Source organism: Rhea americana, unplaced genomic scaffold (genome assembly GCF_003343005.1).
Source record: "Rhea americana isolate MKP2758 unplaced genomic scaffold, rheAme1 scaffold_48, whole genome shotgun sequence".
In the NCBI taxonomy this organism is placed as follows: Eukaryota; Metazoa; Chordata; class Aves; order Rheiformes; family Rheidae; genus Rhea; species Rhea americana.
In genome coordinates this window covers 4049116-4065669 of record NW_028186623.1, presented here as the reverse complement: position 1 = coordinate 4065669, position 16554 = coordinate 4049116, and the positions used below count along the sequence as shown (strand labels likewise).

Below are 16554 nucleotides of genomic sequence, written 5' to 3'. Positions count from 1 at the left end.
AAAGTGTGGGTTATCACATGTGCCATTTAGTGCTCACATTGCAGCAGGGCAAACAGCAGGACACTGCCACCAGTGTCACTGATTCCCTTCCCTCTCCTCTAAGCTTGCCTTGTGCCTGGCACAGGGAGCTGGTCTTGCCTGGGACCYGTGCACGTAATTATCATCACCATTTTCCATAAACGCATTGCTGTGCCTCGCAGCTGCTGACATGAGGCTTTGGTGGAAGTTAGGAGGGGGGAGTTTTTGCCCAAAGCCAGGGAATAGGACTGGATCTGTTTGGAGCTTGTTTTTTTAAGCAGAGCCCCCTCTTTCTGATCCCACCTTCCTTCCCCTTTTACAAGAAGCTGGCCTCTTTCAACTGACAGCAGCTCTTTCCTGCCAGGCTTGTTAGCTTTAACTGGAATAATTTCCTTTGAACTCAGCTTGAATTAACATCTCCATGGCAATAGGATCAGGGCTTTGTCTCTTGCAACCTGCYCTTCACCCACAACAAGAGGTTCAAGCAGGAGGTGGGAAGGGAATGGTATGCCACCCTGGCCAATACCAGCACCTCTGAGCAGGGAGAAGCAGGAGCTAGGCTCTGCGCTTTCCAGTAGGACAGTGGGCGACATGGCTCTGCTACTACGGTAAACACTCAAACAGTCTCCTGGGATGGGATTTCTTTGGTGTTCAGCCAGTGTGGTGGAAGGAAAACAGTGTTTCCCAAACTCATCTCTTCACCTTCCACCGAGTGCTGGCACCTCATCTCTCCCACAGCCAGCCAGTTCCCCAGCAGCTCCTCCTCCTTTCCATCTCTGCCCTGTCTGCTCCCTCACCTCCGTGGCTCCAGTCTGTTCAGTCCCGTTGCTCTGCTTGCTGCATGGGCTTTCCACGCTGTGGCTGTGCTCTTCCTTCCCCCACTCCTGCACTATGCTCGCAGCTTCTGCTGTGGAGCTTCTGCTCCACCTTCTCCTTCCTCACAACCCTTTCTCCATCTAATTAAACTCTCATCTACCCTCTTTTTTTCTTTCTCCCATGGGAATCTGCTGCTGCCAAAGCAAGTGATGAGGGTTGCTCTCCAACCCTCTGCAAGGCTGTGCAATGAATACAGCATGTCCTACTGTAATACTCCCTTTTCCCTGCGCTATGAAAAAGCTGCATGCAAGACCCCTCTGGTATTAACCTAGATTAAATATCTGTCAACATCACCCCACTGCCACTGCCCCCAGTGCATTTAGGGGGTGGGAAGGGGTACCTTGRGGACCTGTCGGCAGAAGTTATCTCCAAAGGAACTACTTGAGGGAGATGGGGGGGGGGGGGACTCAGACCATCAGCTTTGACTTCAGCCACCCTCTAACTCTCTCCTTACCCTCCTCACTGTTGACTGAGCTGGGGAAGTCAGGCCACGCGACTCCCGTCCCCGTGCTGCTGGCTGGCTGTTTGCTCCGAGGTGGATGCTTATCAGCCGCTCCTCCTGCTTCCCCTCCCAGCTCACCCAGAAGTACGATGCCCCCTTTCAAGCTGTTATGAAACTTGACATTTCCAGCTATGCTAACCATGTATCACCAACCCAGGCAGTGCGGGGGCAAGATAAAGGACCACTTTATTCCCTCCCTGTCTTACTCCTGCTCCCTGCCCCGGCCCACGCGGGTCTGTCTGTTTGGCACGGGTGGGCTTTCACTAACAATGTGGGTGTTTTTCCTCTTGTAGACTGAGACGCTGGTTCAGCAGCCAAGTTTGTAGGTGGGAAGAAAGGCATTTTCTTTTGAAAGCCAGGTAATTTCTTTGAGAGCTGCCTCAGGGAAATCAAACCTCAGTTTCTTCTTGATGGGGAAAGAATGGGGCAGGGGGATATAGACACTGCAGCAGCCGCTTCCCTTTTTCATGCTCCTCCTCTTAGTTCAATTCCCTGCTCCTAAACACCCCGGGAAGGCAGTGCGTTTTGCATTTGCTTGTCCCTGCCCCCAGCACCCTGGGGTAGGCTGCAGGGGTCTGAGCAAGGCAGGAAAAAACCCTGCTGCATGTTGTGCGTCCAGAGAGGTTTTGCTGGGTGTTAGCTGAAATCAAGGTCATTGCAGCTGCGTTCCCCGAGAGGCCCCGGGAGCTGGGAAGCAGACAAAGTCCTCTGAACCGTGATGTGCTCTGGCCAGCGGGGGTTCGGCAGGGTGYGTGGGGGAAGGAGTGCGGGGGCAACATCACACGGCTCAGAGCGCGGGGCGCAGGGTTTGCGAGGCCGTGGTGCTTGTCTGGTTGCATCTTCTGCCTCCTTCCCCCCCTTGCTCTCTGCCTCTCCTCCCTCCTCCACTGGAGTTACTGCAGCTGGATCACAGCAGGCAGTTTTCATTCTCCGTTAATGAGAAACTCCTGCACTTTGTCCCTTGAAACGGAGCCACGTTCCCACGTGACTGAGGGGAAAGGCTGCGGCTGCGGAGAGCGAGATGCGAAGGGAGAAGCCGGCTCCCCTTGCACACGTGGTTCCTGCGCCGGGCAGAAGCGGGTGGCGGGAAGGCACCAAGTTAAAAGCCAGTTGCTGGAGGAATCGCAGCCTGTCTGGCCCCACACTGACTCAGCTGGCTGCCTGCATATCTTGCCTCCGGATCAGGCAATGGGAATTCATCACCCTACCCTTGCTGCCTCCACCATCCCTGTCCGCCCCGGCTGTGGCTGGCCCACGAGAGGCTGTGTGCACGTACCGTGCTGCACACTCCACTAACCRTGAATCATAAACTGGCGCGATGGTTTCCTGGCGCTGGGGAACAGGGGCCAACCCTCATCTCCTGGTAGACCTTCTGGTGTCGCAAGCCTGTTCAGCATCCCCGGTGCTGCCAGCTTTCCCCGCCAATCCAGCCTGCTCTTGCAAAACCCTTTCYGGAGCATGCCCCCAGAGCCCCCAGCCGGTCTGTGCACCCTCTCCCCGCGGTCCAGCATGCGTCCACTGAGTTCCCCACTAATCCAGCCTTCTCTCTGCATAAAGTGCCAGGCTGTGCTTCCCTCCTGCTGCGGCTAGGGCCTCTTATCTCCTGCGAGAGGCATCTCTGTTCTCTCTAACACAGACAACGAGAAGTCTGCCCTGCCCCTTTTGCGGCTCCGTCCCACAATCGGGGATTCTCAGTCTCTCTCAGCCCTGCCCCAAGAGCTGCGAAAAGAATAAAATGCGATTTCTCCTGCAGAGCTCGGAGCCTCTCAGTTAGTTCTGCTGCGGACTTCCCGGCAGCGGTGCCCCCGAACGGCACAGTGTATTTTATCAGGCCTGGCCCTCTCGGCGCGTGCAGACTGCCAGGGGGGAAGCGGTCAGCTGCGAGCAGGACCACCTTGTTCTGTCCTTAGCCAGCCTCTGAGCTTCATGCCACAGTGCCTTGGGCAAATAGTGGAGACTACTCTGTCTTCCCAGCAGGAGCTCTGGCTTGCTCTGGCTCTCGTGCCTCCTTTCTGTTTTTCTTCATGCTTCCCTGCTTCCATGTAGCACTTGGTTAATGGGTTGAGCTTAGGTTTTACACGGTAGTGTGACTGTAATGCACCTCCCCCTCCCCCAATTTCAGAAGATCAGTCTGAGCCAGAAATGAGCCAAACCTCCTTAGACTCTGGAGCATTTGACATTCCCAGCTCTTTCATGAGGGAGAGTTGGGGGCGCTGGGATTTGGGAACAGGTAGCTGTGCAAAAGATGCCACTGATTCCTCCCACGTGCCACGGGGAGGGAAGACAGAGGCATCTTGCCTTTGATGCGCTGATGGGAAGAAGAAACTTCCCATCTCTGAAGACTTTCCAGCCTTTACATTCCTGACTTCCCTCACCTCCTTAAGGGGGCTGTTGGGGGGGAGCCAAAGCAACAGGAAGCTCTCAGACAGCTGTGATTTTTCACCAGAATTCGAGAAGCTGACCTGGAATCAACAGCTGCACTTAATAAAGTAGGGCCATTAAAATGACACAGCAGCTCTGCTGGGCTGCAGGGAGGGGAGGTCTCCTGGTGGAGGGGCCCYGCGGGCATGGGGCAGGGGAGTGTCCTTCTCTGCAATATCTGGGGATGGGGGAGGCAGCAGACAGAAAAGGGCTTTGGAGAGACTGGCTGGGGGAAGGGAAATAGTCCTCCAAAATCCTGGCGCTGGGCCCAGATGGTAAGTTACCCTGTTTTTTAACCGCTGTCTGGAAGCGAGGGGCAAGACAGGGGTGGCCTATGGGGTTACCTGGAAGAGTTAGGGTTTCCTTTGCTGGCCCTGTGCTTCTCACACTTTCCCAGTCCCCCAAGAGCACTGAGACCACAGGCAGGCAGCATGGAAGAGAKATTTTTCTTTTTTGGTCCATCCCCCCAGCCCCAAAATGCCACATCAGCAGCAAGCTGCAAACTGCAGGATGACTTCAATGAGGAACAGATTGTCCCTTGGCCAGCCTCCATCTCCCTGTCTGCAGGGATGCGAGGCAGCAGGACCTTGAGCTAGGAGAGACGGAGATGAGAGAGGGCAGGCTGGTTCCAGGAGCCACACRTGGGGATGGAGGCACTGAGAAGCAGGAGCCAACACAGCGGAGCGGGAGCGCCGAAGGGACTGGCTCGTGGGGGATTTTTTTTCCATCATCTCCGGTTTCTGGCTTGTTAGCAGCAACCGGCAAAGATTTATAGCAAGCGTTAGCCAAGAGCTGTGGTCAATGGGTAAAGCTAGCACCGTGGCCTGGAACTGAAGCAGCCCTACCCCTCCCTCTTGTGCATTTAGCGTCTGGTGCTCGCTCCCCGCTTCRCTTCGGAAAGCTGGGGGAGAGGGGCCACTGCCCTCCTGGGCACCCGCAGGCCTCTTGCTCCAGCCCTGCTGCACGGGAACTTGCAGCCTTCACTGGGGAGRAGGGGAAGCAACCTTTAATCTTCATCTGCCTTCCCAAGCAGGCACGGAGCGCCCTGCATACGGTAGAGCAGCCTCAGCATTGCTCTCACTTACCCTGCGCTGCTGCTCCCTCCCCAGGCCCCGAGCTGGACCATACAGCTCGGGCAGGGCGCACAGCAGCTCRCCCCCTTGCAGTGCTGGGCTGGGGACCTGGCTGGAGAGCCTGTTTGCCACTAGCAGCACAGGCTGTCAACGCAGATGTCACCCGAAGGAGGTCCTCACGCTTTTAAAGGTGATGGGTCTGCACGAAGGAAGGAAGCTGAAGGTGCCTGTAGTAGCTATCACAGCCGGGCTCCCTGTGTAGCCAAGGTCATCTGCTCCCTTTCCCAATCATATCCCTTACCCCCGCTTCAAGAGGCTCCTCTAAAAGCCACAGCACGCTGATGCCTAGGGCCAGCCATCACCCCAAGGTCTTTCATGGGAGTAAGAGCTACTGGCTTTGGACACATCGCGCCTGCCTTGCGAGTTTCGGGTTCCTTTCTTGACATAGCACCACGTTTAACAAACTTAATCTTGTCTCATTAAATCCATCACTCCAGGACAGATAATCATTTCATCACTTACTGCTTCTGTTGCCACGAGACCCGGACTTCCCAGGTAAGTGCCAGGATCTCACTGGCTAGGTGCTGTCAACAGGCAGCACAAAGAGAGAGCCTCTACCTTGGAATTACTCAACCTTGAGCCAAATCTTTTTTGTCTGTCAAATTGCTGACCAGTTTCTGTATCGCCCACRTCCCTGAATAGGCATCGCTGGAGTCCTCACAAACCCATCCTCCACCSTGCTGTAAAGAAGAGTAACATTCCCTAACCTAACTCAGGCCCCATCATTTCCCAACACATGCTGAGACACAGTTGCCCAGCTCYGACCCCCATCCAGGACCCCCACTCCCAGCTGCTGGGGACTAGTCTCCAAGCCAGCAAGGTCTCACAAGCCCTGAAACACAATCCTTGCCTACATCTTCTTGCTGCTGGGATTTTTTTCACTGTGTCTGGGCATTGGCTCAGGAGGGAGGTCAGCGGTGGAGCACACGGGTCTTTAGGCAGGGGCAGGAGTTAGTGGTGACCATAAAAAAGCAAGGAGCTGTTCTCATAGTATCACCTGACAGTACAGCAGCTGAGGACTAGGAAGCCAACCCTGTTTGCRGGCGCTAGGTACTAATATTAGTGTTTCATCTGTGTATTCATCTTGTGACTCTGTGACCTTCTCTCGCTAGGTGATCATGCACTTTTTCACGTCTGCATGTGTGGCCCAAKATGCACGGAGGCACCCTCCACAACCAAGGCTCCAGATCCTGGCTTTCACCTTGTGTGGGGCTGATCCGAATCCACAGCTGGGCAATCAATAAGCTTCCCAGAACTTATCCACAGGAAACTATTAAAATATTTAGTCACTGCATAGTGTAGGGATTTCTCACTGAGCATCTCTGCTGCCTGCTCGGCAGCGAGGCCGAAATGCGTGTGGGTGTCGTTACTGAGCCGGGGCAGCCCGCACTGTGTTTTGGACTGAGCCTGGAGAACAGCAGAGAGCATGTCCCATCAAACTCCCACCAAAAAGCGCTGGTCATCCTGCAGCCAACTGAAAAAGTTTTAATGACAGTATAGAGTGGGTGCTTCGTGGCTTCTGGCCTTTTGTCTGCTGGTTGTATCTCAGTAACTGTTTCAGCATCTCTATTCAATGCCGATTGCACCTACCTCGGCAAAAGAGCAGGATGAGAAACAGCTTGGCTGTGAATCCCCACTAAGTCTCTGGGCTGGATTTAGCTTGCATTTGCACTATGTGAAATCCACAGAGCTGGATTCTGACCCCCCTTGCTCACAGGTACTAGCACTGTCCTTTGCATGGGATTTCTATAGGATTAATTGCAGAAGCAAAATCCTTCTCAGTGTAAAATTGTAAGAATCAAGTACAGAAGGGCAGCTCTCCTGACCTGTACGATTTAACCATCCTGACAAAGAGCATAGCTGAGGTTTATCACTGCTTTTAAAGTCTTGGGGTCAGTCTAAGCCAAAGCAAAGAAGGAAGCACTGAAGTGAGGCTCTGGGAACCAGAACTCTCGGGTGTCTGTTCTGGGTTTGGTGTGTGACTTGTAGCTGTTAGTCACGAGACCTATTTTCCAGTTTCCAAGGCATTCACTAATTCCAAGTCATGTCTCATTGCTTCCAGCCTGGGGTAAGTCAGGCTTGCATTTCAGAGACGCTTCCGTGATTCCAGCTGTCGTCCTGCCTACCCAGGCCCACTGATAATCAGGCCGGTGAGGTTTTGGTGTATGCACCTTTAAACGGAGGTTTGGTGCAAATGGTGGCTTATTTAATTGCTCCCACTTAGCCTGGACATCCGCAGCCGCTTAGTCCAGTTTCAGACTGGTCCCCTGGTTAAATCCCCACATGGCGTTACTGGGAAGTTTATGTAATGACTATTTCTGAAGAGCTTTAAGAYCATGGAAGATTAGGTGATACAGAATGCAGTGCATCTGTCCAAACAAAGTGCGGAGAGGACTTTCTGTTGTCTTGTTTTCCTAAAAACTATTTGATTCAATAGGCCTGTCAATCCACCAGACTGCCTAATTTTGCATTAATGCTCCATGAAAGCATAAGAAGCATTTCCAGCTAAATGTGCAAGAAAAATATTTGTGCTTCCTTCCAGGCTGGTTTCTAACCTAGATTGTTGGGGTTAGGGCTTTGGAGGGGATTTCATCCTTTTCAGTAAGTTTCCACAAAATAGATGGTTTTTTTTACTCTGGAAAAATCAAATTCAGACCACTGCAGGTTTCTCAAATGCCAAATGATTTTCAACATGAGGAAAATTTGAAATCTTAAGTATATACCATATGGCACCATTGCTTTTCTTTGGAGTAAGATTGAAAGGGAAAGGCTTGATTGTAAAGCTGAACTAAGGACTTTTTATTGTTCAGAATGGAAAGAGCTTTCTTTCAGCTAGATAAAGAGAGAATTTTGAGCAGATCTGAGCATTTTCTGCAATTGATTTTTTTTCCAAAGACAAGCAGCAGCCTTATTACTTATTTGTATTGTGGTCATACTAGGTCAATTAATAAATCACTTGAATGAGAACAAAAAGCTTCATAGGATTTTATTTTCTGTGAAAAGTATGGATGAAAATGGAAATTACCAACCAGAATTTTCCAGTTCTAAGAGAAAAATATTAACCACCACTTCCCTCTGAAAATACTGAAGATTTGGGACAGTTTTGCCTTTAAATGTGGGGCAGGGGGATGGGGAGGAAAGAAGAAGGGTTTCTTCTTCCCGTAAGMAGGCAAGTTTTAAATGGAAATGAGCCTATCTATATGAAGCCACTTTTCTTCCCCAGGGAATGACGACTTTCTGTGAGAGAATTTCGGATGAGACTGTCTGTCTGTCCTCCGTGCCTGCGGAGGTGCTGGGCACCTTTTGAGGTCAGAGCACTGCCACTGCAGACCTAAACTACTTTTAATCACTTGAGCTGTGTTAGTGGGACTAGCGCGCTGCTCACCTGGGCTATCTAGCAGGGTTATCTGCATACTGCATAGTATGACAAAAATGTGCCTGACCTTTTGCTTCAGGCTTAAGTGGATTCAGATGCCTCTCAACTGCTATGAGAGCTGACCCGAAGCATGGGGCTGACTCTCGCGGCCAGCATTGCTGCATGAGGCTTGATGGAGTTCGATGTGTGCAGTCAGCCGTGCAGAGGATTACGCTCGTTCCCACAAATCCTGCATACCCAGGTGTCCCCCAGGAGCCCACGGGCGTTAGGAAACCGGTCCTGAGACCCTGAGCTGTAAACCTCCTGGGTACTCCTGAGCAACACTCTTGTTACCTGCACTATGTTTACCCTGTGCGAGTTTCCCCACTTTGCTTTCGTGCCACTGGTGTAATGTGTGTGACTGTGACTCAGAGTTACGCTCACGGAAGAGGAACCTTCCTGACCCCTTCTGCAACTGGAGAGTGCCCTGGAGCACAGCACCTCATTAACCTTGTTTTATTCTTTGTAGCTGCAGGTGTTTTTATTGCTCATAAACCTATCCCAGTCCCTCTCTTCAGCTATTCTCATCCTTTGTGGGCTGTGATTCTTTTTAAAATGTCCATTTTGTAAATCACTTTAATTAGTTTTATATCACTCTGTTATATTTACATTGCTTGATTTAGGTTTCAGATTGCTTTCATTACATCTTATATATTGCTTTGATTTTATTTATAGTGCTTCTAATGCATTTGCGTTGCTTTCTTTTGATGGATATCATTTTGACTGGATTTACAATGTATTTCTTCAGTCAGATTTATATCACTTTAATTAGATTTATATCCCTTTAGACTTTAAGGACTTCACTTAGATTTATAATATTGCTTCTGCTGGGCTTGTCTTGCMTGGGAGATTCACATCTTTTTGTTTTAAAGGATACTGCTTAACTCAACAGTAATATGTTGCTCTACCTAGACTTTGGTCAGCATCCCAATTAGATATATTGAGAAAGAACTCACAGAACTCACCACCTGTTTTTTAATTAGTGTTTCTATTGGGATTATTTCAGCATAAACTGTGCTGATTAAAATTAATTTCTTCCAAGTCAGCACCAGTATGAATGCAGAGGAGATCAGGACTCTCACTGGTGAGGAGTCTGAGGAGTCCAGCCGGTGAGATACCATTTTTACTCCTTTCCTCCCTACACGCTGACTGTAGTGCCATCCCAGGAAGCTCAGCACACGCTCTCCGGGTGGTGGGAACCAGGAGTGCACTCTCCCAGGATGCCAGACTGCAGGGTCAGTGTCCAGCTGACTGGCAAAGGCCCCAAATAGAGTTTTCTCTGTCCAAGTGAGGCCCTAATCCTGAAGCAACTGGATGTTCAGGGAGCAGTAGCACTGCCTTCTCCWCTTCCCTTTGCCCAGGAGGATACTCAAGTATCCATGTTAAGGAGAGCTCAGAGCTGGTAATCCCAGACAGAGTGGCATCTCCTCCCTCAGCTTTTCCCACTTGCTGGTGTCCCAAGGTTTTGTTCGAGGGGGAGCAGGCACTCACCCTCTGTCCAAGGGGAGGCCGTGCAATGCTGATCACAACCCCTCCTCTCATCATTTTGAGCTGAGGTCTTGCAGGACACGAAATTCTAGTCAAGACCCGGTCCCCAGACACCCCGSGGCCAAGCGCTGTGTTTAGGAAAGAAGAAAGAACGACTGTTTCGCCCCTGCGTACCCGTTCGCCCCGTGCTGTTTTCTGCACCCACCCTGCCCTGCTCCCCTTTGCTTTTATTCCCTCCGTGAAGGAGGACGGACCCTGCGAGGCATGAAGCAGCGAGGGAGGCGAGGAATGTGTTACAGAAAGCCTGTTGTTTGGTAGTTGGATCCAGATGTTAAGGGAACAGGCAGAGTTGCATAAGTGGGACAGAAAAAGGCTGGAGCAGGAGAAAGTGTACAGCAGCAAGCCTGCTCTCCCAGTCAGACCAGTTAAACACAGAAAAGGGATGTGAATTGGACTCCGCAGGTAACAACTTCTGTTTGATCCCCAAGCACAGGACAGAAACTGGACTGAGAGGGAAGCCTGCCCAGATCTTTCTCCCATGAGAAGAAGTGACCCACAGAAAACGCCAAATCCTGCTCTTAAGTGGGATGTAGCTTGGCCCGCACCAAGAGCAGCCTTCTGCAGAGGTATCCACAGCCAATGCTTAGTCACAAATCTGCTTCCCAGAAGCAGCTATTACTCATGTAGGGAGTTACAGGACAGTCTTGACCACAAGGGAGGTTTTGAAAGCATTTCCCAGTAACTCCCAAATCCGCACCCCCAGTGTGAACTCTGAAATCTCCTGTAGAGAGGCTACGCTTTTCCACGTGGTGCTTCCAGTTCTCATGGCCTGTCTACAGAAGAGCAGCCCAGATCTCGCCTACCTTAGTGGATGGGCCCACAGGCTCCCACAGGTCAGGATTTCTCACGTAGGACCTCAGACCTCGTAATAGTTCAGTCCCCTGTGAGGGATCCTCACCTGTGGCTTCAAAAGTRTCATTTCTGTGGCATTTGTCCTACTCTACCCTCGCTGTGGACTAGACCRTGCTGACCACAGCAGGAGCAGGTCCATGCTCTTTAGTCTTTTCCAGGGACTTTACTCAGGCCGAAAGGGGCAGAAGTGCCCCCTGCATGCCCCAAGCACAGCTCTGACTGCTCTCGCCTTCGCCTTTCCTTCGCCTCTCTCATCCTCCCTGCAGCTGCACGCAGCATCGTCATAAATGAGCACGGTTTCTCAATTAATGTGCATCTAATCAGGATGCCAGTATCTCAGGAAGAAAGGCTGGATCTGAGACCCAGGCTGTGGAGGTTTAAGCACGCAGTTAACCTCGCAGCACTTTGCCACTGGGGCCCATGCTTTTAATTGCGCCCTGGCTGCTGCACTCTTCAACCTTTTAATTGCCCAGGACAGACAATAGGGTGGTAAACAGGTCGGAAAGAGTAGATGCTGGGCATTGTTTTAAGCCAGTTAATGGTGTTTTTAAACACCATTCAGGAGCTCATTTTATGTAATTGCTGAGCAAAGGAGGGCATTCAGGAGGGGCAGCAGGGAACACTCAAAAGGGATGCTGAATAGTTTTTAATTAATGAAAAATGACTTGAAGCCTGATTCACTTCTGTAACAGTAAGATCTCTGCTGAACACCACAGCTCCAAATCTTCTCCCAGAGCTGCACATCAAGCCACAGGTCYTCTGTAGTAACATCTGCAATAATGGCTGGAATTTACTTAGTAATTTTGGGGACTGAGAGAGCTAAAAACAAGGTCCGGTTAACTTTCCCAGAGCTCTGAGTTTTGTGGTGCTGTGAGCACTAGTAAAAAGCAGATTTATATGTGTTCAGACCCCTGAAGAAGAGTTGCCCTGTTTGAATCATTCGAAAAGCACTGGTGTTTCTTTCRTGTGGCTTTAAAAGCAGAGTTTGGCATGAAAATGAAGAGTTAAGGATGGAAAACTAAATAGGTCAAGGCAGAACRTTTGGGTGTGATCCCTGTCCTCAGTTACATCAATTTTAGTTGAGATTAACACCAGCACAAATTAGACTAGAATCTCAYGGATTGAACAGGCAGAAAAAAGTATGCTCTTGGTTGATTTGTATTTTGAAGACTTGGATCTCCGAGGCTGTTCTGAACAAATGAAGGAGAGATATTCAGAGCACAACCAAAAGCCTGTTTTTCTTTTCCCTTGCCTTTGCATTACTTTCCTGAACTCTGTCCATGCAACCAGTTAGCCAAAGTGCTGGAAAGAAAAATCTGCCTGGCTTTCAGTATGTGTACACGGGGCTCTCCTCAGTCCAGCAGGGGAAATAAACCTGATGAGGCCAGGGCAGGGGGCGGACAGCCTTGGTATACCCCAGGCAGGCTGCCAGCACAGGCTGGGAGAGAGGCTGGCTCTCGGGATCTGCTAGCTGGATTAGCAATCTGATCAGGGTACGAGGCCTGGGGTTTGGGTGACAGGACATTTCCCAGGGCTCTGCTGAGCTTTGCAGCCCCAGAGACGATCTGGCTCTGCCGTACTTTCTCTGCTGAAAGAGCCTGCAGGTTCTGAGTGTYAATGCCCAGAGAAACACATCAGCCCAGGAGCGTGGGGAAGCCAGCTCAGCCCCTGCTCAGCCTCCATCCAAAAGCACATCCTTCTGCTCGGCTTGAAAGTGGGTGGAGTCAGGTTCTTCCATTTTCCCACCTCGGTTCTTGAGCTTGTGTCATCCTTTATAAGTAACTGTAATCTAGTCTTAGACCTCTTAGGCTGACAAAATAGATGTTTGCAACAGCTGTGGTGCCCACACCATCTATCTTCTCCATGCTTTGCCCAAGCAAGGGCAAAGGTACTGTACACAGTTCATTAGGCACAGCCTAATAACTCACCTTGARGGAGATATGGTTTGACAGTAGTGCTTTATTTGAGCTCTGGTTTGATAAGGACCTGGTGSTGGAACACTGAATGCACCAGCAGGTAGGAATTGCCCTGATGAGCCCCACCCAGGCCTTGACCCACTCACCCTCTACCTACTGGCCCCATCACAACATGTAAGCTCAGCCCCAAGCCACCTAAAACCCCTTCCTGAGCAGATTGCTGGGAGGCAGCTGGGGGTGGGGCTGCCATGCTAGAGAAGACAAGCCAAGAGCAACCACAACAGAGGTGAGGCAGCATCCTCAACAGCAAGGGTGCAGTCCTGAGTACGGTGAGCAGAGKGGGGTTAAAAGTCTTAATGGGTTCAACTGAAGGTGCAGTACTGATCAGAAAAGTGCAAGATGATGAAGCAGGTCCAAGAYCAAGCCAAGATCAGTCAATAAATTAAGCTCTAGAAGGGTACACAACCACAGTGTAGCTCAGGTAATGGCTGGGGACCCAGGTCYGGGTTTAAATAGAGCAGCAGGGACTGGGGGCAGGGTGTTGTGGCTAGATGCTGGCTTAAATGCTGGGCACGGAAGGCCTGTTTATGCTTTCAGGGCCCTGGTGCTTAAGTATGGCATAAGCCTTGTGAGGGTGCCTGGCACAGATGTGTGCTGTTCCTCACAGCCTGGGCTTTGTAGTTCCTACTTGGCTCTTATGCTGAATTTCTSTTCAACAAAGTGCGTGATACTAGAGGCAAAGACGACTTGAAATAACAAGTGAGAGGAGGGGAAAAAGAACATACCCAGCTGACGCCTTCTTGAGAAGCCAGAGATGTGATGTGGAAGACCTAGCACTTCTTGGGAATCGCTGTGGTGGTTRACTCAGCAGTTTGAGGGAACTACGTTGGCAATAATGCAACTTGTTTCCGCAATGGCAGAATAGCGTGGGACTAAGACTAGCCAGGCCGTGAAAGAGGTGTGGTGCTGGAAATCCCCTGCAGTGTTCAGTTACCTGGCCCAGGCTGGGCCTGCTTCCTTATTGCTAGTAGAGGGGAGGCCACAGGTCTAGCTTTTGCTCCTGCAAATAGGAGGGATGCAGAGCAAGTGCTGGCAGCGGAGCGGTTCTCAGCAAGCTGCTCTTCCTCACTGCCCTGCCCCAGCATGGCCTTGGTCCCCACTGAGTTACTGAGATGGTTTCCTAGAAAAAAAGCTGCTCATTCATAACGAGCATCCTTGCTCTTTGATGTGTTGGTGGTACTGCTGTTGTGGTGTTTTAAATACCTTGGTTTCATGCTCATAATGAAGAAACTGGCCACAGAGCCTTACTGTAAGTAGATGAGAAAGTAGCAATAATTATTGTGCTCCCTGCCATGGGAGGGTAAATGTCAGATGCTAATGGCTGCTACGGTATTGACTGATTACTCACTTTGGGGTGAAACAGCAATGGGAAAGGGTCATTGGCTTTGATCTGATTTCAACTAGCTGGGAAAAAGGCATCCTAGACCGTATTAAAAAAAAAAAAGTGGATGTCACAGATGGATTTTTGGAATAAGAGGAGATGGRTATTTTTGGTGTGAGAGAGAGACAGGGCAGATATATTCTTGAAATGGATGAAGGGGGAAGATGGTGCAGATATTTGTGCATCATCCAGCTTGACAGCATGCAAATAATAGCAAGTGGGTGGTAAATTATGAGGATGGGGTGACTGCAAACATTTTTGTTTGCCTGGTATGTTTGCATGTGGGAAAGGCAAGGAGGAATAGGCTCTGGCAAGCTGTTCATCCACAGCCTTGTGTGGGATGCTGGAGGACTTCTCACGCTCTCTACTTCTATTTCTCTCCTGCCTGTTAAGGCTCTGAGCTTTTGCAAGCAAGGGCTATCTTCTTTGAGTCCAGATCTTAATGGGCACTAATCCCTTCCTGGTTTTCCAAGGTGCTGCTGTAACACTGAACTTAGGCRAACAAAATTTTTAGGTGAGGAAGAGGGCACGAAGATTTGCAGCTTGGCCAAATGTTAGTGTTTTTCACAGGGATGGCAAAGGGCATATCTAAGACACCCAGGCAAACCCCATGTCGAATTGTAATCCTCTGCTCCCACGCATGGCCCCACTGGAACTTCACAACAAAGTACAGAATGTTTTCTTTTAACAGCATGATTTCCCCTAATCTTGTTCTAAAACACAGCTGAGGTATTTTAATGGAAATTTCCTTCCAGTAAAAAGACTTCAGCAGGCACCTATAACAAACTCCTGGCGCAAGCCATTAGCCTTCAGTAAAATTGTATGCATCTTAGCAARTGATCCTGCAGTGGGAATATTCAACTATAACGATTGGTTCCCTCTCCTATAATTCAGAAAAGAAATCGCAAATACTGACAAGCTCTTCACACACGTAAACTGTAAAGGTAGAAGACATTGTCTGACACCAGTGAAGAATTGCTTTGGCCACTTGGATCTGTCTCCCAGGTGTCTGAGCCACTTCCTCATCTCCAGCTGCCCTTAGTAGCTGGTAATTCYCCACCCGCCACTAATGGGCTCAAAAGTCGGGCGCTGTGAAGTTGACTACCAGGCTCTGTTGCTCTTGAGCCGGTCAGCTTTCTGCCTAGTCCAGACCTCATCCAAACAGTAGATTTCATGCTCATGCTGGGGGTGCAACCAGGCTTCCCTTTCTCCTGCAGCATGGGCACAGCGGAGCGTAGGGTCTCGGGTGCAAGTCGGTGAACATGAAATAACCCTAGTGCACCAGGGACATTAATTCTGGGTTTGGGCTGAGAAGCGAGTATGACCCTTCAGATGGGAAATCTTCCAAGGGCTATTTGTGCCCACTGACCTCATGGAACTTTTCTTCCCTTCCAGCCCTGCTAGGGTCCTCCYGTCTTTTTGCATAATCTCCTCCGAATAAATAGACTGTGTGAGTGGGGCCTTCTCGTTTGCAGCTTTTGTCGTTGGGAACAAGCTTCCAGTGTGCTTCTGCTTTGTCAACCCTTCTCTTTTTATGTCTGAAGTGAACYCTCCCTTCTCCCCTGCTTACAMCTCTTAACTTTCTCTCCTCCTCCRCTCTTATTTTTCACACTACCATTGTCTCAAAAAGCATTTCAAGGATAAAACTTGTTTGAGAGAGGCTGTGAAGACGTAGGGCCAAATCTTACTTAAATGAGGTCCCACTGACTGTGAAAGGACTACTTAGAGACAAGAGTGATCTTGCCCTCTGGAAGTGTGGTTTAAACAGTTGTTTCTATTTATTTCTGTGCTGCTTCTTGTAAGAATCTTTCTCTGAGGCCCTGATCCTGCTGCCACAATGACCTTTGTGTTTGCAGAGAGACCTTTTGAAATCAAAGGGGCCCTTCATGAGCATCTGTCCATCTGGAAGTGATCGCAGACTTCAGTGGGGTGAAGGGCGGATTTGGAGCCTTTTGACTGCAGATTCTGAAGTGACATAAGTCTACATTCCTTTATAAAATTAAAAAAATAAAAAAGTGGGAGGGGGATCTTAAGTGGCCCACCCTATATCCCCTTGGGGGCAGAAATACACCCTGTGTGCATCAGCACAGACCCATGAGGGTCTCCTGTACATAGTGAGAGCTTGAGCAATCGTGCAGATGTTTGGTTCACGACAGCGGCATGTTTAGAGAAGGGATTTGTGTATTCTGTGCAGACAGCAGAGAAGGGGTTTGTCGCTAAGGCCGATCTCCTTTCCCCTTTCCAACTGTAGCTTGTAAATAGTTATTTATTCCAAGGAGGGGTGGGGGGAGAAGGAGCGCGGGAGAGGGGAGCCCCAGAGAGAAGGCTGCTGCTGGAGGAGAGGTCTCCCTGCAGCCCGAGCCCCGTCCTGCCGCTCGCCCGAGGGCGGATGAGCGGGGAGCAGGGCGCGTGTGCGGCGCAGAGCTTGGCTT

The 16554-nt window shown here is 50.2% G+C and overlaps 1 long non-coding RNA gene across 1 annotated transcript; it reads left to right on the top strand.

The window, feature by feature from the left end:
• The first annotated feature begins 4019 nt into the window (after window positions 1-4019).
• On the top strand, window positions 4020-7810 carry LOC146589134 (uncharacterized). Its single transcript, XR_014897286.1, has 3 exons — window positions 4020-4092; window positions 5388-5445; window positions 6063-7810. It is a non-coding gene; the product is annotated as an uncharacterized LOC146589134 (long non-coding RNA).
• Window positions 7811-16554: the final 8744 nt, after the last annotated feature.